The sequence below is a fragment of the Rutidosis leptorrhynchoides genome, chromosome 3, assembly GCF_046630445.1.
Source record: "Rutidosis leptorrhynchoides isolate AG116_Rl617_1_P2 chromosome 3, CSIRO_AGI_Rlap_v1, whole genome shotgun sequence".
NCBI classification, from domain to species: domain Eukaryota; kingdom Viridiplantae; phylum Streptophyta; class Magnoliopsida; order Asterales; family Asteraceae; genus Rutidosis; species Rutidosis leptorrhynchoides.
The window spans coordinates 481,059,596-481,085,516 of NC_092335.1; the positions used below are offsets into that span (position 1 = coordinate 481,059,596).

The 25,921-nt window shown below is 37.2% G+C and overlaps 1 pseudogene; it reads left to right on the forward strand.

Moving 5' to 3' along the window:
• The first annotated feature begins 827 nt into the window (after positions 1-827).
• LOC139898155 (probable disease resistance protein At5g66900) lies at positions 828-25,652 on the forward strand (annotated as a pseudogene).
• The last annotated feature ends 269 nt before the right edge of the window (positions 25,653-25,921 follow it).

The window sequence follows — 25,921 nt, forward strand, 5'->3', positions numbered from 1 at the left end:
ACTTCCGGCACGCAATAGAGCGTGTTTAACCCGTGCATGTTGACTCTCATTAATTAATAGATCAATAAATATAAAACAATAATTATATTTTATTTTTTTCGGCAGTATCGGTATCACTCAGAAGGAACCAAATCACCTTCGTGATCAAATGACATTCACACCCGTGTTAGGAGGAAACCCAAATCGCAACAACTTTTGCAGTATGGTTGAAGGTTGAGAAAACCCTTCCGAGAAACTAATTGCTGACAGCACCAATTAGATCTCGGATCTTCGGATCGAACCTGCGTCTACTCATTAATGACGAATTAATTGTCGCTTCGTATATCACTCGGGCAATGCCACTCGGTGCTATAAATAAAGGGAGCTGATACGTACACCACTTACTTTTTGCAATACACCACCAAAATTTAATTTTTGACCATTTTACCCTTTCTCATAATTAATTTAGGGAAAAGGGCCTTGAGTTAGATAGGGTAAAATAGTCAAAGATTGTAGTTTGGTGGTGTATGACAAAAAAGAAGTGGTGTACGGATCAACTCCCATAAATAAATTCTATAGTTAGACTTGAAAGTGACTTTATAAGATATAGACGTTTCTTTTCTCAAAAATTGAAAATATAAAATAACGACAACAACAACATAATATCTTGTGGTTCTTGTTTGCTATATTATATCATGACAGACCTTTTTTCAAGCGGGAACAGAAAGCGCGTGGACCATAAGGTCCAATAATGGAACCTCATTCATTTCCATGAAGTTTAACCATTTTCATATGTATATTTATAAACAGTAGTATCTAATCTATCTAATCTACTCCATATATACAGAAGTAAATTGTGGTTCACTTTACATCTATTTGGAATGTAAATCACAAGAAAATTCAATCTTTTTCACAATGGCTCTGCTTATAGATCCTATTCTTTCTGATTGCATTACGAAACTTGGTGATGCTGTAAAATTTGCCGTTCAAACCACTGCCTATTTCAAACCCGAATTGGCTCAACTCCAAAAGACCTTAAATATAATAACTCCAATCATTCAGGAAGTCGGAAACCTGGATCGAAAACTCGAGCGTACTGAAGATGAATACAAAATGTTCATTGATGAAATCGTAGAAGCTAAGAAACTTGTTGAAAAATGTTCAAAAATTAAGAGAAACTTATACAAAAGGTTTACTCACTCGTTGAAGTTGAAAGATGTTAACATCAAGTTGTCACGGTTTTTTAACTTAGAAGTGCAGGCCGTTCAGATCCGAGACATCAAACAGGGGCTTGTTGAGTTTAAAGGTGTACACCTAAGGCTTGATAGTTTATGTATAGATGTTAGCAAAATAGGTCAAACGATGTCGATGGGCCGATGTCAATCGGATAGGAGAAATTTGGGCTGGAAAGTTCCGAATCTTCCTAGAGGAATCGTAGCTTTTGATGAGCCGTTAAAGAAGTTGAAAGATAAGATTCTAACTACTGCTGACGATGATGATGGAGATTCAATGGATATTGATGAAGGTTTTGATTATGGTTCAGTAGTTGTTGTTGTTGCGGCTGCTGGTGGATGTGGAAAGACTACATTGGTAACCAAGTTATGTTATGATGCTGATATTCAAGGTATCATCTCTTCTCATACATTTTCATTTCATTTTTTTTTTGATATTCCAAAATAATTGTCCACTTGCATAGATGGAAAAGAATAATATAGTAAAGTTATTTTTTGACCTTATTTTATAAATGTAAGACAAAAATATAGGTAAAATGTAAGTAGTAAAGCTGGAAAGTAAAAAAAAAATACATGCGTCAGTCACTTTGTTTTTTGTATGTGACAATAGATTTCGAACGAAGGAGTATATATATATATATATATATATATATATATATATATTACCAGTATATAGGTGCAAGATCAATGGGGAAGTAATCAAGTGGAAGCAAATTTTTTTTTTTCGTTTTTTTGGATTTTTTTTTTCAGGCATCAAGATCACAAGAAAATATGAACATTTAGAAAAGACACTTCGTGATGAATGTTATTATTTAGGCGGAAAAATGATCGACAAAAATAACATTCAAGATAATATTGATCGTGAAGAATGTTAACGTTTTTCTTTCATGTTTTGTGAAGTAAAATTTAGCCCGATTTAGAGTTTAGGGTTCAGGGTTTAGAGTTTAGGGTTTGGTCCCTAAATCTAAAACTCCAAACCCTAAACCCTAAACTATAAACCGTTCGTGTTAAAAACTCAATCTAAATCTTAAATCTAAACCCTAAATGTAAACCCTAAATTTCTAAACCCTAATATATTAACCCTAATATCTAAAACCTCAACATACGCTCGAAAAACACAATAATTGTTATATATTACTTCTTCGATTGTTTTTCCCCCAAAATAAAAACATTTATCACAAAGTGTCTTTAATAAATTTTCATATTTTCATCCAATCTATAATGTTCGTGAACAAAGTTTTTTCAAAAAACGAAAAAAATAAAATTTGCTTCCCCCGCTTGGTTACTTCCGCCTTGATGCTATATATATATATATATATATATATATATATATATATATATATATATATATATATATATAGTTTGGGCTCTTAATGGTTTATGAAATTTGTTCTTAATTCGATTAATGTTATGCTCAACTAATCTTTGATTAGTGTACAAAACTATATATAATATCACGATCTATAGATCTTAAACTGAAACTATATAGAAACACAACCAACATCAAGATCTGACCCTCAATCAACGAAGTAATTTCATTAATCAACTTGCAATCACAAAACAGAAATTCTAACTACAAACTCACTAACGTTATATACACTAAAAAAATCTAAAACTGTTCATCAACTGAACAATATATACAATCAAACTGAAACCCTAATTTGAGGGTGAAGACATGAGCGAGAGAAAAGCGTAAACGATTGAATGAATATTGATAAGTATTCATTCAATAACTCAAATTTATACTTTCCAGAAATTAGCATATTTTCACTTTGCATTCTCGAACTTCTAAACATACATAATAAGCCCTCATACTATAACTTGCACAAATAACGAAATAACAAACCTTTAAGGATGAAGATTGCTCAATAAAACTACATTATTCAACACTCTTCCTCAAACTTTATCAGGAACAAGTCCTGCAATACAAACACAAAGTTAAATTTGATTCTACTCTTTTGTGGATGTATCGTCAAGTTGAGTTTTAGAGTCAACAAAGATTGGATTGATTACGCCAGAACAAGTATTCTCCTAAACAACATACAAATTTATCTCAAAGTATTTAAAACGTTCATGAAAAACATGATTTACAGCCGACGGTAATGCTATTAATGACTCATTATCACAATAAGGATCTACCGGTAAAGGACATTTAGTTGTTGTTTGTTTTTTAAGATTTTTTGCCCGAAGATCTGCGGACCACGTCTGTAAAGAAGATGTGGTCTGAAGGTATGTATGTTGAATATTGAAGACTGTTTGTTTTTATGTCTGCAAAATAACTTAATCATGTCTGCAGCAGTTAGAAGCACATTACTAAGTCTTCGAGTTTGTAGATAGAATAAGACATTATTTTATTTTATGTCTTCAGAAAAAAACAGTCTGCAGTAAAAACGTCTGCAGACGCGTAGACATAAGACATAATAAGATATGCAGATATAAAAAAGAAGCGACACCTTAATCTGCAAATCCTTCAACATTTTTATAACTGAAACGATTTCTCAAGTAGCAAAGGTTAATGCTCTATACTCTGGCTCATTCGAAATCCTAGACAAAACTGCTTGTTTCTTACTATTTCAAGAGATCAAAGATACACAGAGAATTATCAATCATCATCAGAATATGCAGTTAACACTTAACACGCACTCACGTGACCTATCAATGAAAACACCTTTACCTGGTGAGCTTTTCGAATATATGAAAAATTTAAAAGGTTGCTTGACATGAGAGAGGAGCATGCATAAATTGATTTAAACATTGAACACAAAAGGATATATCGTATTAACAAATAGGAATAGAAGCATTTTCTTCCAAAGGCCAATTTATGGGTTTACTAACAAGCATTTCAAACTCAATAACTCCGAACAATATTTTATTTGAAACAAACATACTTCACGATTATCATTTTTCATTACCTCAATACTCAGAAGTATCAACTAGCCAAAGTCTTTACTTAAAAACTTAGTTTTTATAAACTCCTAGATTTTAAAAGTTCAACATTTTTACTTCCTGTAATAATTTTATTATAAACATGGACAAGCAATGATATAAACTTACCACCTTTATTATAAGTGTACAAAGAATAATCGTTGATGCTTTCAGCAAAGCCAAACTCAAGCAATGAACTACAAAGCTTTTCATTTCATTTTCTAGGAGCTTGTTTAGGCTTATATAGAGAATTAGTGAGCCTGAAAACTCTATTACCAGTTTCTAAAAACTATCCTAAAGGTAAGCACATTTACATATTCTCATCAAGCTCACCAATAAAAAAAAAAAATTATTAATATCAAGTTGGAACAAAAATGAATTCATTTTGGACTGACAAATTACTTAAGCACCAAACATTCACCATTTTAACCACCGGTGAGAAAGTTTATTCCTAAACTATTCCCTCCCTTTGACTCAAACCCTTTGCAATCAACATTCCCTTAGACCTTTCTACCCATTAGACTTATACTGGATTTTTTATACTTGCACCGTATATATTTTAATGTATGACTCAAACCCTTTGCAATCAACATTCCCTTAGACCTTTCTACCCATTAGACTTATACTGGATTTTTTATACTTGCACCGTATATATTTTCATGTTAATGTATGACTCTATAACAATTCAAGTCATATTTCTATTTAAAACTTCCATTTCATTATTCATAGTATCTACTCAATTTTTTATTCATGTTTTGCTTCACTATAAGTTTGTGGTTCCGCATATTAATAATTAATATTAATAAATATATATAATATCAAAGGGTCGCAATTGTCGATTTACGTTTTAATTTTGTGGGCTTGATTGTCGTTTTTGAAAGTTTACACTAAACCATGAGGGTAATCCCTTAAACGTTTAACACAAATAAGTAGTGGAGTTAATTCTGAAAAAACTATTAAACTTCTTACTATTGATTTCAAACTCAGTTGAACTTTCTTGAAAGATCTTCTCAGCTCACTTTGATCATTGATATTGACATCCTATGTATTAGTTTCATTTGGTGGTTCAGAATTTCCCTTAGGGATGAAAGAACCAACACATAAGTTGAATTAGTAGTATCATTTCGATGACCACTGCTGACAGACAATTTCCTGATCTGTGACTTTCTCGGTGACAGTTTGATGTCGTAGCGTGGGGGTACGAAATAGTTTATATTTTACTAGGAAAAAATATTAAATACGATACAATTTTACACAAAATATGACAAGTTTTAATTATTTATTTACAAATGGGATATACCTAAATCTTGCTACAACACTATAGGCAGTGTACCTAATCGTAGAGTAGTATAGTTTTTAGTAAGTCCGGTTCGTTCCACAGGGAGCGGGCTTATTGCACACTATATTTTTAAACAACTATATTTGTACAAAATATATATAATTATATATAATAATATATAAAAGGGGGTTTACCATTTAATGACCGGTTTGTCGATTTATATTTTAAACGAAGCGTATAGTAAATGACGATATTTAAATAACAATATAAAATAAATAACAATAATTACAATGACAATAAATAAAAGTACGAGGAAAAATGAAATAAAATATATTATGCTTATTTAAGCTTCCGTAACCATGATGTTTGACGTTTTGATTATTTATTACCCTGGGTTAATTGTCCTTTGTCCTGGATTATTTGATAAGTCCATCTGGTTTTTGTCCATAACGGTCCATCAGTCATAAATATAAAGTGCGAGTGTCCTCGTCAAATTATCCTTATACCCGAAGTTAAATATTCCAACTAATTGGGGACTTAAACTGTAACAAGGTTTTAATACTTTGTTTAATAATTACACCAGGATATCGACTGCGTGTAACCCAAGGTTTTAATACTTTGTTATCAATTATGCCAAGTGTCCTTGTACATAATTTCACCCCTGTTTTAATAATTCCATAGACTATTAATCCATTCCCGTGTCCGATTAAATGAACGATTATTCGTACATATAAATACCCCGCCCATCGTGTCCGATCGAGTGTATATGGTTATTTATAGGGACGTCCAATTGTAAATCTTTATATTAAAATTAACAAACTATCATTTAGTTAAACAAATATAAAGCCCATTAATAGCTCATAGTCTAATTTCCACAAGTGTCGTTCTTTTGTCCAAACCCCAATTATGGTACAAAGCCCAATTACCCCGTCTTTAATATTTAGTCCAACATCATGATTACTTTGGCTCAAATAAGCATAATAATAACTTAAGTACGAGACATTAATTTAAAAAGGAGAACATAACTTACATTGAGTATTTATCGCGTAGTGTTACACGGACAGAATTTCGACTTCAAAAACCCGTAAAATAACCTTTACATAACCCGAACTAATCTAATATAAAACTACCCTATATATATATATATATATATATATATATATATATATATATATATATATATATATATTATATATTTATTTATTATTTATTACACAGTATTATTATTATTATTATTTATATTCTTAAACTCGGCAGAATGCATGGCCTTTTATAGGGATTTCTGATTTTTCAAACTCCGCGAGTCGTGGAGTTTTTGGCCTTCAAACTCCGCGAGTCGTGGAGTTTGATTTTCCAGCTCACATCAATTTGGATCTTAGCTTTGCCGACATAATATATAAATAAATATAATATATAAATAATTTTAAGAATTATTTAAATATTATATTATATTTATGTGCATAGTTGACTTGTAATTTTTAGTCCGTTGCGTCGAGCGTTGAGAGTTGACTCATGTCCCGGTTCCGGATTTTCGAACGTCCTTGCGTATTATTTTATATCGTGTACTTTGCGTTCCGCAACTTGTACTCTTGTCATTTTTAGACGTTTCTCATCAATAAATTGAACCACTTGGATTGTATCTTGTACATTTGAGCTTTTTGGTCATTTGCGTCTTCAAATCGTCGTTTACGCCTTTTGTCTTCGCACTTATTTAATATAAACGATTACAACTTAAAATAGGACAATTACAACTAAATAATTTACATATTGGGAGGATATTGCTACTAAATATATGTTCATTTGGAGCACTATCACAGTTCCAACATACAACAACAACAAAACCTAATATCACATGCGTGGTGTATGGGGGAGGAGAGATGTAGACAATCTTTCCCCTATGTTTGAATAAAGGAAGTCGTTTTCTACATGACATTTCCAACATACGTTAGCCCTAAATGAACAACTAGTTGTTTCATGGCTCAAAACTCTACATCTTAAACATCTCATAATCATCGGAGAACACGGGCCGGTGTGTGTGGATTTGCAAACATTACACCAATCTTTCTGGTAAGAACTCGACCTGCTCGTACCCGATTTACCCTTCTGCTAAAAACCACCTAACTTTTTAGTGCGATACCTTGACTGCCTACTAGATTCCTGACTTGAATGACTACTCGATTGACTTTCAAATCTTCCCCCATATGACCCACTTCCTGCACTTGCACTTCTCGCCGCCTTAACATCCCCCTCTGCTGCCTTTGCCATCTCATGAGCTTGTGCTAAAGTTGAAGCAAATCTTACCACCGTTCTGTATTCTGGTTTGATTACCCTCACAAAGTACTAAACTTTATCCTTTTCAATTGGGACCCATTGTTGTACAAATCTCAGCTTAGCGGTGAAATCTCGAAAAAAACCTCGTTGATTTTCATCTCATCTGTCATTATCATACTCAGAAATTCGATTTTCGGCCTCTCCATCTCATACTCTGAGTAATATCGTTCGAAAACCTTATCATTAAATTGTTCCCAAGTTATCTGGTTAAATTGTTCCTTGGGCAGGTAAGCAGTGATAGAATCCCACCACTTCAGAGCTTGACGTTTTAACATACGACTAATGTAACGACCCTGGTTTTTCCTACGTTATTTATTAATAATTATTATTATTAATACGCTTGATTAAACGAATGTATGTTATTACATTTACATGTTGCTTTAATTGCCCGTACTTGAACTTTAAATGCCCGAAACGTCTTTGTGACACCAGGAACTTGCACGAATAATATTTTAAGATATTATTTACATTCATGATTAATTTTATTAATCATTTTAATTAACTAAGGCTTTTAGTTAATTACTTGGGCTTAACTTGGACTTTTAGTGGATTAATTGTTAAACTACTTGCAACTTGGGCTTTATTAGTTAATGGACTAGTGTAAGCCCACCCTACTTCTATTTATGAGTTAACTAGCCCACATGACCCTTGTAAGTGTTAGTTGGAAGGTTAACTAGATAGTTAAAGGCTTTAGGAATCTTGTTGGCTCACTATCCCCATGCACACCACCTTATTGTCCAACTTTAAGCCTTCTTTACATGTAATTATCCAACAAACCATGCACTCTTTCCTTGGGGCTGCAGAATGCCGAATTCTTGGCCACATTTAGTGGTGTTTTGGTTTCCATTTTTCATTACAACTCATTGCACTTCTCTCTCAAGTTCACACACACAAAACTTACTTCCATTTCTCTCAAATTCTCTCTTGTTCTTGCAAGGTAACTTGAAGTTTTTCTCCTTCTTTTTCCTTGAGAAAACCGAACCCAAAAGGGTCTTTTAATCATCATCAATCTTTGTTGTTAAAAGCTTTGTTACTTATTCTAGTTTAAGATTAATTACTTGTCTTGTTACTTGTTATTATCTACTTATTTACTTGTCTTTCTTTACTAAGTTTCAAGGAACAAACTTACTAGTTGTTTTCTTCATTATATCTTGTATTTAACAAGAACACAAGAACTAAACTTACTAGTTTATGTTCTACATATTTTGTTTCAAAAGAATACAAGTTCATGTGTTGATTAAAAGAATCATACTTGGAGTTCATGGAGTAAACTTTCAAGTTTACTTTCTAAAGATCAAACTTTGGTTTGAATCTTTAAAGTATGAACAACCATGAACCTTTCTTGTTTATTTAAGTTTACTACTTCATATTATGCACCTTGTTTACTTGTTTGTTGGTTGTTGGTCAAGATCTACAAGTTAGTCTTGATCTCATTTCTCTTGAACAAAAGTTAACACTATTTAAGTTTCAAGAACAAAGAAGTATAACTTACTAGTTATGACTTCATAAACTTATAAAGGATCTAAGTTATCTAGCTCATGGTCTTCTAAATTTGTCATAAACAAAAGCTATTAAGCTTACATACACTTTACTAGTTGTTGATTTAAGTTTATAACTTGTTTTTACTACTAAAGTCCATGTAAGTGTTGAAACTAAGCTTTGATGTAACCTTGGTTCATCAACACACTTACAACACTTGCACTTGAGTTATGATGGACAAACCTTGGTCAAGATAATGTTAACACATCAACGAGTTGTACACTTGAAGCTATACGCATCAAGGATGAGAACCGTGATGAACATCAAGCACCGAGACAACCGGAACTCTTCAAAACTTACTGTTTCTGTCCAAATGTTTCTGACCTACTGCTTCTGGAACAGACCAGTAGACCTGGGCTGTTCTAACCTTGATTTTTAGATAGAACTTTTCGAGTAGATAACTTTTCATATAGGACTCATCTTAATCCGAGTTACGGTTTAGGATTTATGGCCCTCCGATCGTTACCATGTCCTTTAACGTTGTGCAGAAATTTCTGACCTACTCGCACTTAGACCGTCGCCACGGTCAAACCAAGACGAGTTTGCTTCTGTAAATTTTACCACACTTAAGGGACTCATAGACGGAGCCATGACCACTGGTCTCACCTTAATTCAGTAAGGGTAGAGGCCGTGGTGACTGACCGAAGTCAGCCTTTGTTTTAAACGACTTTCATAAACGAGTCTTACTTGTTACCTTTTGTTTAATGATGATTGATGATGACCCTTATGACCTTAATTACGTACTTGTAAACCTTTTAAGACGATTTACTGACCTAGTACTATTTGACTTAGGTTGAGGACTTCGGACCATTCACTTGCACACCTTTACCGGACCGACTTTACGACTACATTATCATTGTGAGTTATAGCATTCCCTTTTTACTTTAACTTATTTTGGGAACTGAGAATACATGCGGATTTTATGTTTTACATACTAGGCACGAGTACTTAAACTTTATATATGTGTGGGTTATATAACGGCAGAAACATTCCCTTTAGCTCGGTAACGTTTAATCATTGGTTTTTGAACCGTGAACGCGAATCTTAGATATGGATCCATAGGGTTTGACATCCCCACTCGGGCTAGTAGCGCTAGCATTTAACGAGTGTTTAATACTTCGAGGTTATACGCACTTGCCAAGTGCACTTTAAGGGGGTACATTAAACGTTAAGTTAGTTACCGGGTGCCCACGGTTAAGCATATACTTTTACATACTTTTGAAACGCTCGTTGTAGCACTGAAATCTCGTGGCCTACTTACATTACTGTTATACTTAAACTATAGCTCACCAACCTTTGTGTTGACCTTTTTAAGCATGTATTTTCTCAGGTGCTTGAAGTCGCTTCCGCTATCTTACTAGTCGTGCTGTAGAACCCGCTGCCTAGAGTTGTTATCGCATGACTACTTATGTTGCATTCAAACTTTTTACTTATGAACTTCTGTTATGTAACGACCATTATGGTCACGTACACTTATTTAATGCTTCTACTTAGCGAAGCATACTTTTGATTTGTAAAACAATTGACGTATGTTATGACGTCACTTTTATTAATGAATGCAAACTCTGTTTTGAAAACGCATATAGTACTTAACCTTGTAATGATCCTGTTGATGATGGTCCGTACATGATGATTTAGTACGGGGCGTCACATTTGGTATCAGAGCATTGGTTGTAGGGAATTAGGATGCATTAGTGAGTCTAAGACCGACCCGAGTAGGATTCACTAATAGGGCTAATCTACAACTTGTTAGTTTACTTGTTTCCGCTGAACTTACTGCATGCTGCTGCTTACTGTTACTGCTATATGCCGTATGCTACTACATGATTTCACTACTGCATGCTATTACTTGCTTTCGATTGCATGCTAGTTTCGTACGATTACTGATATTGCCATGCTACTTATTGTTATACATGAATTAAACTGTTGGCCTATTATTTGCTTGCTTTATGACATACTGACATGGAAAATTTATTTTTCCTTGTTCAGATGTCGGACGTTCCACCTACTGACATCCCGAGCGGCTCAGGCCCCGTTGTTCCACCCACTGCTGCACCTGTTGCTGCTGCTGCTGCTGCCGACATTCCGGCCCCGACACCCACTGGCGACCCCGGCGCCTCTAGTTCTGGAGCTAGCTCTAGTGTGCCTATCCCGGCGTCTTCTTCCAGACCCCTGAGGCAACTGGCTCGCATTGGTGGCATGGAGATCCCCGCGGAGTTCGGGGAAGGACCCTTCCGTAATCACTGGCGCACACCTTGCCGACGCACTGCCGACGGCCGCTTAGCCGTGATTACGCCAGGCCGACACCGACAGATGTTGGCCGCTTTCGGATATGTTGAGCCACCCGCGCCACCACCGCATGATTCAGACGACGGTTCTTCCACCGATGCTTCTTCAGACGACACCTCATCTGACGACTCCAGTGATGAGGAGGATCCCGCTGACCGACCGATTCAGGCACCTTCTACCCCGCCGAAGAAGCGGTATCGCTTCGCTGGCATAATTCCTGGTCGTACTGTCACTGACGCTTATGGTCGGCGTCGTAGGATCACTGCTCGTAAACGGCTAGTGCCGTACCCCGCCGACCCACTGATATTACCGTCTCCACCCAGAGCCGGACCATCCACTTCAGCACCACCGGCTCCACCTGCACCGCCAGCACCACCTGCCCCACCATCTTCCTCTAATGAGGAAATGAGGCGGGAGATTGAGATTCTCCAGACTCGAGTTACTGAGCTCGAGGAGCAGATGACTCATGTTTTGGACATCTTGTACCCACCATCGCCGTAGGACTTTGTACTAGATTCTGTATTGTAATCTCTTTTGTAATTTCATATTTTACTTATGTAATGTACGAACTTATTGTAATGTATGAACTTATTATCATTAATGAATGGAATTTGTGTTGTTACTTTGTGCGCAAGTGTTCTATTTACGTTATCATATCATGGTTTTGTGGTACTTATATATGCTTGCATTATTTAATCAACATGTGTTGTGCTGTTTCCATGTTGGTTGTTATATAATGTACTATTATTATTTGCATAATGGATTTTGACTTGAGTCAAAATGTTTGTATAGAACATCATGGCCAACGGAAGAACCACACCTACCGCCGCCCAGATTGAGGACATGATTAACGAACGTGTCGCTGCTGCACTAGCTGAAAGACAACCCCAAGTTCCACCACCACCGCCTGTCAATCCACCTGTCGTCCGAGATGGGTGTACTTACAAGGAATTCCAAAACTGCAAGCCACACTACTTCAATGGCACTGAGGGACCCGTCGGTCTCACCAGATGGTTCGAAAAGTTGGAATCGGTATTCAGGGTTAGCAATTGTTCTGAGGCTAACAAAACGAAATTTGCATCTTGCACGCTGTCTGATGGCGCGCTCACATGGTGGAATACCATGGCCCAAGCGAAAGGAATTGATGAGGCGTATGCTACGCCTTGGGAAGAATTTAAATGTGCTATGATCGAGGAATACTGTCCGAGAACCGAGATTCAAAAGATGGAAATCGAATTCATGCAATTGAAAACCGTAGGGAACGACCTTAACAGCTACAACCGTAGGTTTTTGGAATTGGCTCTTATGTGTCCGACCATGGTCACCCCCGAATTTAAGCGTTTGGAGAAATACTTCTCGGGACTTCCTAAGTCCATCAAGGGTAATGTTACCTCATCCAAGCCGCCAAGTGTTCCCGAAGCAATGCGCATGGCGCATACTCTCTTGAATCAAATCATCCTTGACGAGCCGGAGAAGGCTAAGTTTGAAACTGTTAGCGGTGAAAAGAGGAAATGGGACAACAACCACAACAACAACAGGGGTAGGAACTATGATCAAAACCCGGCAAAGCGACATGAAGGGTTTAGGCAAAACAACAACATGCACAACAACAACACCAACCCCAACAACAACAACCGCACCAATCCGAACTACAAAGGAACCTTACCACAATGCAATAGGTGCTACAAGCACCACACTGGGTATTGCAATGTTATCTGTGAGAAGTGCCAACGATCTGGACATGTTGGCAAGGATTGCAAGGTTACCACTTTGAATGTGAAGCCAAACCACAACAACAATGGGCCTAAGAAGTGTTATGAATGTGGAAAGACGGGCCATTTCAGAAACGAGTGTCCTAACAAGCGTAAGGATGGCGGACCACCACGTGCTAGAGCCTTCAACGTTAATGCAAGGGACGCTCGCGACAACCCCGACTTGGTGACAGGTATATTCAAGATCAACAATCTTTTAGCTTCTGTCCTATTTGATACTGGTGCCGATAGGAGCTATGTGTGTAGACATTTTTGTGATAAGTTAGATTGGTCGTTAGTTCCTTTGAAGGAAAGTATGCTTGTCGAGGTAGCCAATGGAAAACTTGAAAAGGTCGACCATATTAGTCGTGGAGCTATTATCAACATAGCTGGTGCAGATTTCGAAATTGATTTGATACCTATCAAACTGGGAAGTTTTGACGCGATCGTCGGTATGGATTGGTTGAGCAAGATAAAGGCCGATGTTATCTGTGGAGATAAAGCACTTCGCATACCACAAGGAGATGGCGAACCATTGGTTATCTATGGAGAGAGATGTACCTCGAAGTTGAACCTCATTAGTTGCGTGAAAGCGCAAAAGATTATGAAGAAGGGACGCTTTGCTGTCCTAGCACATGTGAAAGCGGTAGAAACTGAGGTGAAGAACGTGAACGATGTGCGTATTGTGAACGAGTTTTCCGATGTCTTTCCCGAAGAACTGCCTGGATTACCGCCACCGAGGGCAGTAGAGTTTCAGATTGACTTAGTGCCAGGAGCTGCACCTGTAGCTCGCGCACCTTATAGACTCGCACCTTCCGAGATGCAAGAATTACAGAGTCAACTACAAGAGCTATTAGATCGAGGGTTTATCCAACCAAGCTTCTCGCCTTGGGGCGCACCTGTGTTGTTTGTAAAGAAGAAGGATGGATCCTTCCGTATGTGTATCGACTACCGTGAACTCAACAAATTGACTATCAAGAATCGATATCCTCTTCCACGAATTGATGATCTTTTTGATCAACTACAAGGATCGAGCGTTTATTCAAAGATCGATTTGCGATCCGGATATCACCAGCTGAGGGTGAAGGAAAGTGACGTGATGAAAACTGCATTCAGGACCCGTTATGGTCATTATGAGTTCCTCGTGATGCCATTCGGTTTGACAAATGCACCTGCCGTGTTCATGGATCTCATGAATCGTGTCTGCAAGCCTTACTTGGATAAGTTTGTTATCGTCTTCATAGATGATATCCTCATCTACTCTAAGAGCGAAGAAGAACATGAGCAACACCTTCTACTAGTGCTTGAACTCTTAAGACAAGAGCAACTTTACGCCAAATTCTCCAAGTGCGAATTTTGGTTGAAGGAAGTACAGTTTTTGGGTCATATTGTGAGCGACCAGGGTATCAAAGTTGATCCCGCCAAGATTGAAGCCATCAGCAAGTGGGAGACCCCCACTACTCCAACGCATATTCGCCAATTTCTAGGTCTCGCCGGTTATTATCGAAGGTTTATCGAAGGATTTTCTCTGATTGCGCGTCCTTTGACCGCACTGACTCACAAGGGCAAGAAGTTCATTTGGGAACCCACACACGAATCAGCATTCCAAACTTTGAAGAAGAAGTTAACCTCCGCACCTATCCTATCACTTCCTGAAGGCAGTGACGACTTTGTTGTTTATTGCGATGCATCGAAGAATGGTTTTGGTTGTGTATTGATGCAACGATCAAAGGTTATTGCCTATGCCTCCCGCCAATTGAAGATTCACGAGCGGAACTACACTACACATGATCTTGAACTTGGAGCCGTTGTCTTTGCACTCAAATTGTGGAGACATTATTTGTATGGAACTAAGAGCACTATCTTAACCGATCACAAGAGTCTCCAGCACATCTTCGATCAGAAGCAATTGAATATGAGACAGCGTCGATGGATTGAGACGCTCAACGACTACGATTGTGAACTCCGTTATCACCCTGGTAAGGCCAATGTTGTAGCTGACGCTTTAAGCCGAAAGGAGAGGACGGCACCTCTCCGTGTTAGGGCTCTGAACATCACCATCCATTCGAACCTCAACAACCAGATCAGAGTAGCCCAAGTTGAGGCTCTCAAGGAGGAGAACATATCTCACGAGCATTTGAACATACTTGTCTCTCGATTCGAGGTTAGAGAGTCTGGACTCCGATGTTATGCCGGAAGAATTTGGGTACCTTACTATGGAGATCTACGAAGCCTGATACTTGATGAAGCACACAAATCGAGATATTCGATTCACCCCGGTGCAGGTAAGATGTACCACGACCTTAAAGAACAGTATTGGTGGCCGAATCTTAAGAAGGACGTTGCGACTTATGTTGGTAAGTGTTTGACTTGCTCGAAGGTTAAAGCCGAGCATCAGAGACCTTCTGGGTTACTTCAACAGCCGGAAATCCCACAATGGAAGTGGGAAAGGATCACAATGGATTTCATTACTAAGCTGCCGAAGACGGTGGGCGGATGCGATACTATTTGGGTTATTGTTGACCGCCTCACCAAATCTGCACACTTCCTAGCAATGAAGGAAACTGATACAATGGAAAGACTTGCTCAGCTGTACATCAAAGAGGTTGTATCTCGTCATGGTGTACCTTTATCAATCATCTCCGATCGCGATCCCCGTTTTGCTTCCAGATTTTGGCGTTCCTTGCAAGAAGCCATGGGAACTCGTCTTGACATGAGTACTGCTTATCATCCTCAGACTGACGGGCAAAGTGAACGAACGATTCAGACCTTGGAGGACATGCTGCGTGCATGTGTCATTGATTTTGGAAAGGCCTGGGAAAGGCATTTGCCACTCGCCGAATTCTCGTACAATAACAGTTATCACTCAAGCATTAATGCTGCACCTTTTGAAGCATTGTATGGTCGTAAGTGCCGATCTCCTATTTGTTGGGCCGAAGTAGGTGAAAAGCAAATCACCGGACCCGAGGTAGTTCACGAAACCACGGAGAAGATTGCTCAGATCCAAGCTAGACTTAAGACTGCCCGTGATCGCCAAAAGAGCTATGCCGATCTTAAACGGAAAGACTTTGAATTTAATGTTGGTGATCGTGTAATGTTGAAGGTTGCACCTTGGAAAGGTGTGATCCGTTTTGGAAAACGTGGAAAGTTGAACCCACGATACATTGGTCCATTCGAGATCTTGGAACGTGTTGGACCAGTTGCATACCGTTTGGATCTACCAGCACAATTGAGCTCAGTTCATCCTACCTTCCATGTGTCAAACTTGAAGAAGTGTCTTGCTGCACCCGAACTCATCATACCTTTGGAAGAACTTACTATTGATGACAAACTCCACTTTGTGGAGGAACCTGTTGAGATTATGGATCGTGAAATCAAAACCTTGAAACGCAACAAGATTCCTATTGTACGAGTACGATGGAATGCCAAACGAGGACCTGAGTTTACTTGGGAACGAGAGGATCAAATGATGCGGAAATATCCTCATCTTTTCCCGACTCCTCCATCTACTTCAGCTTGAATTTCGGGACGAAATTTTCTTTAACAGGTGGGTAATGTAACGACCCTGGTTTTTCCTACGTTATTTATTAATAATTATTATTATTAATACGCTTGATTAAACGAATGTATGTTATTACATTTACATGTTGCTTTAATTGCCCGTACTTGAACTTTAAATGCCCGAAACGTCTTTGTGACACCAGGAACATGCACGAATAATATTTTAAGATATTATTTACATTCATGATTAATTTTATTAATCATTTTAATTAACTAAGGCTTTTAGTTAATTACTTGGGCTTAACTTGGACTTTTAGTGGATTAATTGTTAAACTACTTGCAACTTGGGCTTTATTAGTTAATGGACTAGTGTAAGCCCACCCTACTTCTATTTATGAGTTAACTAGCCCACATGACCCTTGTAAGTGTTAGTTGGAAGGTTAACTAGATAGTTAAAGGCTTTAGGAATCTTGTTGGCTCACTATCCCCATGCACACCACCTTATTGTCCAACTTTAAGCCTTCTTTACATGTAATTATCCAACAAACCATGCACTCTTTCCTTGGGGCTGCAGAATGCCGAATTCTTGGCCACATTTAGTGGTGTTTTGGTTTCCATTTTTCATTACAACTCATTGCACTTCTCTCTCAAGTTCACACACACAAAACTTACTTCCATTTCTCTCAAATTCTCTCTTGTTCTTGCAAGGTAACTTGAAGTTTTTCTCCTTCTTTTTCCTTGAGAAAACCGAACCCAAAAGGGTCTTTTAATCATCATCAATCTTTGTTGTTAAAAGCTTTGTTACTTATTCTAGTTTAAGATTAATTACTTGTCTTGTTACTTGTTATTATCTACTTATTTACTTGTCTTTCTTTACTAAGTTTCAAGGAACAAACTTACTAGTTGTTTTCTTCATTATATCTTGTATTTAACAAGAACACAAGAACTAAACTTACTAGTTTATGTTCTACATATTTTGTTTCAAAAGAATACAAGTTCATGTGTTGATTAAAAGAATCATACTTGGAGTTCATGGAGTAAACTTTCAAGTTTACTTTCTAAAGATCAAACTTTGGTTTGAATCTTTAAAGTATGAACAACCATGAACCTTTCTTGTTTATTTAAGTTTACTACTTCATATTATGCACCTTGTTTACTTGTTTGTTGGTTGTTGGTCAAGATCTACAAGTTAGTCTTGATCTCATTTCTCTTGAACAAAAGTTAACACTATTTAAGTTTCAAGAACAAAGAAGTATAACTTACTAGTTATGACTTCATAAACTTATAAAGGATCTAAGTTATCTAGCTCATGGTCTTCTAAATTTGTCATAAACAAAAGCTATTAAGCTTACATACACTTTACTAGTTGTTGATTTAAGTTTATAACTTGTTTTTACTACTAAAGTCCATGTAAGTGTTGAAACTAAGCTTTGATGTAACCTTGGTTCATCAACACACTTACAACACTTGCACTTGAGTTATGATGGACAAACCTTGGTCAAGATAATGTTAACACATCAACGAGTTGTACACTTGAAGCTATACGCATCAAGGATGAGAACCGTGATGAACATCAAGCACCGAGACAACCGGAACTCTTCAAAACTTACTGTTTCTGTCCAAATGTTTCTGACCTACTGCTTCTGGAACAGACCAGTAGACCTGGGCTGTTCTAACCTTGATTTTTAGATAGAACTTTTCGAGTAGATAACTTTTCATATAGGACTCATCTTAATCCGAGTTACGGTTTAGGATTTATGGCCCTCCGATCGTTACCATGTCCTTTAACGTTGTGCAGAAATTTCTGACCTACTCGCACTTAGACCGTCGCCACGGTCAAACCAAGACGAGTTTGCTTCTGTAAATTTTACCACACTTAAGGGACTCATAGACGGAGCCATGACCACTGGTCTCACCTTAATTCAGTAAGGGTAGAGGCCGTGGTGACTGACCGAAGTCAGCCTTTGTTTTAAACGACTTTCATAAACGAGTCTTACTTGTTACCTTTTGTTTAATGATGATTGATGATGACCCTTATGACCTTAATTACGTACTTGTAAACCTTTTAAGACGATTTACTGACCTAGTACTATTTGACTTAGGTTGAGGACTTCGGACCATTCACTTGCACACCTTTACCGGACCGACTTTACGACTACATTATCATTGTGAGTTATAGCATTCCCTTTTTACTTTAACTTATTTTGGGAACTGAGAATACATGCGGATTTTATGTTTTACATACTAGGCACGAGTACTTAAACTTTATATATGTGTGGGTTATATAACGGCAGAAACATTCCCTTTAGCTCGGTAACGTTTAATCATTGGTTTTTGAACCGTGAACGCGAATCTTAGATATGGATCCATAGGGTTTGACATCCCCACTCGGGCTAGTAGCGCTAGCATTTAACGAGTGTTTAATACTTCGAGGTTATACGCACTTGCCAAGTGCACTTTAAGGGGGTACATTAAACGTTAAGTTAGTTACCGGGTGCCCACGGTTAAGCATATACTTTTACATACTTTTGAAACGCTCGTTGTAGCACTGAAATCTCGTGGCCTACTTACATTACTGTTATACTTAAACTATAGCTCACCAACCTTTGTGTTGACCTTTTTAAGCATGTATTTTCTCAGGTGCTTGAAGTCGCTTCCGCTATCTTACTAGTCGTGCTGTAGAACCCGCTGCCTAGAGTTGTTATCGCATGACTACTTATGTTGCATTCAAACTTTTTACTTATGAACTTCTGTTATGTAACGACCATTATGGTCACGTACACTTATTTAATGCTTCTACTTAGCGAAGCATACTTTTGATTTGTAAAACAATTGACGTATGTTATGACGTCACTTTTATTAATGAATGCAAACTCTGTTTTGAAAACGCATATAGTACTTAACCTTGTAATGATCCTGTTGATGATGGTCCGTACATGATGATTTAGTACGGGGCGTCACAACTAACATATAATACCCTCAATTAAGGCTCACACTAACAAGCTTCCAAAGCACGTTCCACTTCTCTGAGCCAATTGAGTGTCGTGGTTGGGTTTGAATGACCGTTGTATTTAGGGGGTTTAGAAACTACTTGTATGTACACTTCTTTTTTTTTCAAACAATACTGGTTGAAGCGTGGCATTTGGAAAGGATACATCATCTGGTTTGGGAATGGCTGAATATACTAGGATGGCATCTGATTTAGTGGAGGACATTGATACTGAGTATGTGGAAAAAAAATATTTTGAGGAACTTCCGTACTATGGGTACAGTGAGGGACTGCTTGATTCAACGCAGTAGTATTAGGGTTTAGCTGTACTTGCTGTTGTTTTTCAAGCTCTTTGATACGATCTCGAGCTTTGTGTAACTGAATCTGTAGATCAATTATTTGTTGAGGCGTCGCTTCCTCTAATGACACATGCCCATCCTTATCTAGGGCTTTGAAAGTTTCGGGGCATTGGGGCCAGTTTATTATCTTCATTATCTGTCATTTCTTCACTACCACAGCATCTCACACCAAATTTTAGTATAAAATCGGTTAGTTCTTACCAACTAACATACACTCAGTCTTAGCATTCACTTATCCCATCCCCTTGAATGTTACGTTTGACATGACTTCCATAAAGTATGGGAACATGACATTAAATCACAATGTACATGCTACTAAACCTATGATCTGATACCAACTTGTGACACCGCTCATTTTTTAAACACACAGTGGAAGCATTAATTAAAACATCAAATTTAATTTAAACATAATCATATAGATCTTAATAAATTTCTACAGTACCAGGAGTCACTTAAAATCAAGTTACAGAATACATTATTATATTAAAAGACATCAGAGTTCTTCACGTCCAAACATAACACTAACACGCCCATCTTCTCCTAAAATAGCAACACCGACACTGCAAGTGGGAGATGGAGGGGTTAGCATGAAGTTAAGTGAATGAAACTAACTACCGACTATAGTATACAGAAATAGTTATTCCAATCATGTCATATAGTCCAACACACAACCACCACTAGTGTAGTCTAAAGAGACTCCGGCGGTTTGGCCTAACCTGCAACCACCAGTTGATCGGACCGGGGTTTACTTGAAGTTCCTCCCACATACCGCAAGTATAGTTATCCACACACAACGTATGCGTCATTCAAACTTATACTAGGAGGCTGCCAGATGAGGAACCCAACCCCCACATGGTTGATCTCTCCTACATGTTTCAAGGCCACCTCAGTGTAGGGACATACTAGGGTTTCAACACAGAAGGTAACCACAAATAGCACATACAACAGGTAATCTAAGTCTAACAATAGTGGCATGATTAATCCTAACTAACATGGCATTCTTAGGATAACTAGCTACTCTATACTACAAGTCCATAGTTAGTTAGTCCCACTCACTGATTACCAGGAATTGAGAAGGGGCTCAGTTATCTTAACTCACTGAACCTTCTCTTTTTTCCTTTTCACCTGATAAAGACATGCACACAAGTTAGTTATAATGTCTTAAGCAAAATTATACAAAGATGCAGCATAACGGCAAGCAACCGACACTTCAAATGAAATTCACACAACTGATGCACATCCGTACGGATACAGGTCTATCCGTACGGATCCACTGCCCATTCATACGGATAAGAATCTCATCCTTACAGATATACCGAGTTCATATCCGTACGTATATGATACAACTGTATGGATACAACACCCATTCGTACGGATACAAGATGCATCCGTACAGATGTAGTTCATCTGCACAGCAGCAACAGACTCATGACAAGTTTCAAGCTAAAATCATTAATTCTTGTTCCAAGACCTGTTTTTGACTATAAAACCGACCATAAATCAACCACAACAAGTTTTGAGACTTAAACCAACACATTTGACAACAAAACAACACTTAATTTGCAAGTTTGACACCAAATTAAACTTTTATAAAACCCAACCAAAAATCCCATTTTGACATGAATTTAGGTTATGAAAACGGGTAATTTTTACCTTGTTTGATTCACTGAAACACAATGAATCGATTTCTAACACACAACAGCTTCCAAGAACAAGATTTGATGAACTACGGTTTAAGGTTGATGAAGGTGTTAGGTATGAGGTGTGTGTGTGTGTGTGGAGTTTTCCTGAAAAGGGAACGAAATGAATCAGATACCTAACATAAAAGGGGTTAAAACCCATACTCCACAACACACGGGTATTTAACAATTATCTAGTTATCTAACTCGTATGTACTTCGTTAGGTGGCCCTAACGGAGTCCAAATTAAATAAGCAAACCAATTATGCGACCCTTGTCACAAACTAGTCTTATCCTAACGCTCAAATAATTATAATATATTAATAAAATAAAAACATATAAGCACACTTGATCAAATCCTAAGGGAAAAACAATAGTCATACATCTAGGCCCGTTTGAGCCCGTTTGAGGGTGTTACACTGAGTTCATCGCAAGCAACCTAAACAAAATCCCTTGATCACAATACATATTGCGAACAAAACCATAGATCTGTCGTTTGATAAGCCTGATGAAAAACCGAATCATCAACCATATCAACTCTGCTTTCAATTCGCCATCGTGCCCTATCTCGTAACCTAAAGCTCTAAATTCTAATACAACTTGTTAGGAATTTAGGACCCAACAAGACAAGTGATTTAACCAATCACTCACCCACGAACGATAAAAGAACTAGCTAAAGTATGAAACGATAAATAGATGCATAAACAGCATAAAGATTTAACGTGATTATATCTCAACTCCAGAACACGGAGAATAATTTACTCCACGGGCGAAAACCATAGAATATTTACTATATTTCTCTGTGCACATGATTACATGTTACATATGTGTATATATATAGTTCTAAACGAAGACGAATCAAACACAAACGGGGACTCCTAATTATATTGCATTCCAACTTCTGCTCGCTTGACTCAATTTCGCGGTCGCGATCTGCTTCTCGCGGTCGTGAGTCCCACTGATCAGGGAATCAAAATCAAACTCGGAATCCCGTTCCTTATTAAAATCGACTTTGCACTCCATCAAAAATATAGATTCAAGTATGTTTGGTTACGTCTAAATTAGATTGATAAATTGGAATTAAGATACTAACATACATTACTCCTTGACAGCAAAATTTGGGGAGCAAATTTTCTTTGTGACGGTTTCAGAAACACCCAACTTCATGACAATTGTTGATGATCTGTTTAATCCAGAATACTTTGGTCAGAAAATTTCATTTCAAAGCGATGAAGATCCAAAACATAAGCTGGGTAACTTTTTACGAGATGATATATCAAGTCCTATGTTATTGGTTTTAGATGATGTATGGTCTGATTCTTTTATCGATAACTTCCCATCCAATATAAGAGGATGTAAAATTCTGGTAACATCTAGAACAGCCTTTCCAAAATACTACGCGTTTAAGTTTGACCCTTTGAGTGATGAGGATGCCACGACACTTTTTAAACGCTCTGCGTTTACTGGAAGCAGGAACGGACCTGATCAATCTGTTATTGATGGAGATCTTGTGTATCAGGTAACGTTTATAATGTATTATTACTATATTCTATTCACACTACAACTAATCTTGTAGCTTTTAACACTTATTATTTGAGTTTTTCACAATATAAGTTAGATGTGTGGAAAAATATAGCACCTTTTTGACACTTCTAAGTGTCAGTGGGTTTTCCTTTTTGACGCTTTTAAGTGTCAAAAACTTTGTGACAGTTATATGTGTCAAAAACATATCAAATTATTAACGTTTTAAAGCGTAAAAAAAATAATGAAAGCATATTTTTTGTAGTGTCTTCAAATACATACACTACTTCGGGGGATAACATATATTGTAACACTTCTTTGTAGATGGTGAAATGTTGTAAGAAGCATCCGCTTACACTTTCAGTGGTAGGAAGTTCTTTAAATGGGAGAGATGAGTCAGCATGGAAATCAATGCTTAGGTCATTATCTCATGGTAGTTCGGTTCTTGATATGAATTTGCGAGTACGTGAACGTCTTGAAAGAAGCTTTAACTTCTTAGATGAAGAATTCAAAGAGTATTTTTTGGTCTTTGGATTATTTCCAAAGATCAAAGGATTCCTGCTAGTGCTCTTTTAGATATGTGGGTGCATTTGTACGATCACGATGATGAGGGTAGTCAAACGTTCGACAAGATCGTTGGACTTTCCTTTAGACACCTTGTCAATCTTATGGCCACTGGGTACTAAAACTCTCCCCATCTTTTAAGTTTCAACATAATAGCGATAACTATGTTAACTCTATAAATGATACAGAGTAGTTATTAGGGATGTCGTTAACATGCATAAAAGTGTTGTACATACCGGTTATATGTTGACTTTAAACTGACGGTTATTGAATTCTACAGCATTTTATGCATGTTAACGACACTCATCCTAAAGGCTGTCGTTAAAAATATTCCTACAGTAATAACTTTAATTGAATTGAAGAGTGTTTTTTCACTTTTCACTTTGTATCATCTATTGTTAACTTAAGTCTTATATGTTAGTCTTAGGAAATATCATGATACAACATTTAACTATTGTGACCATCAATTCGTCAAGCAACACGATCTGTTGAGGGAACTTGCTATTCACTTGAGTAGCAAAGTACCGATTTCTCAAAGGAAAAGACTAATTATAAATGCACGAGGAGCAGACCTGCCCACGTCTATTATACAAGTTCAAGAACCAATGCAAGCCCGCATATTGTCTATTTCCACAGGTTTTGCGTCATCGATCAGAAAAACTTGAATATGTATATTTATTGGTATACCAAGTATTTAATTAATCGATTAACATGTTGATTTGCAGGGGAATCATTTTCCTCGAGATGGTGCAACATGAAAGTCCCTAATGCTGAAGTTATGGTGCTGAACTTGATGTCGAAGACCTACACTTTACGGCACTTTATAAACGATATGCAAAAACTAAAGGTTATAAATGTTACAAACTATGGTTTGTACCCAACAGAGATAGAAAACATTCATCTTCTTGGTTGTTTATCCAATCTATCAAGAATTAGGCTTGAGCGTGTTTCGGTTTCTTCATTCATCACATCTGTTTTAACATTGGGAAACTTGCAAAAGGTATCGTTCATAATGTGCAAAATAGGCAATACTTTTAAGAATCTAAGCTACGAAAACCTTAACGTCTGGCCAAGACTAGTTGAAATCGAAATGGATTATTGTCAAGATTTGGTAGAATTTCCAGCAACGTTGTGTAGCAGTGTCTACCTTAAGACTTTGAGCATCACCAACTGCAATGAAATGTATGTACTACCAAACGAACTTGGTAACTTGACTAATCTTGAAACATTGAGTCTTCGTTCTTGTACAAAGCTAGAAAAGTTGCCTGAATCGGTCACAGGACTCGAAAAACTAAGCGTCATTGATATTTCAGACTGTTTAAGCTTACAAGAGTTGCCAGAAGAGATGGGAAAGCTACAAAATTTGCGAACGATTTACATGAAGGGTTGTACAGGTATATATGAACTGCCATTATCTGTAAAGGATCTATGTCATACACAAGTGGTATGCAACGAAGAAATATCTTATCAATGGGTCGAATTCGATAATGTAGAGATTAGTTTGGTCGAAGAAGATAGACTAGAAACTTTTATGCGAATCATCTAATACCGGCGATTGGTCGTTAGACTGGAACTTCTCCTCCTTGCAGCTAAAATGTAACTATGGTTACTATATATTCTGTAAACCGCATTTGTCATTGTAGGTGGTTGTTCTTTCGAGCGGATTTGAAAATAATTTGATTGTTAATAGTTAAATTTTCAAAATCAACACAACAAACTGATGTGTTTGTTTTGCTGTTGAAGTTTTTGCAATATATATATATATATATATATATATATATATATATATATATATATATATAGTGGTAGGATCAAGATGGAAGTAACCAAACGGGGGGAAGCGGGGGAAGCAAAAACTTTTTTTTTTCTTTCGTGTTTTGAAAAAACTTTGTTCACGAACATTATAGATGAGATGAAAATATGAACATCTAGTAGAGACACTTTGTGATAAATGTTTTTATTTTGGCGGGAAAACGCTCGAAG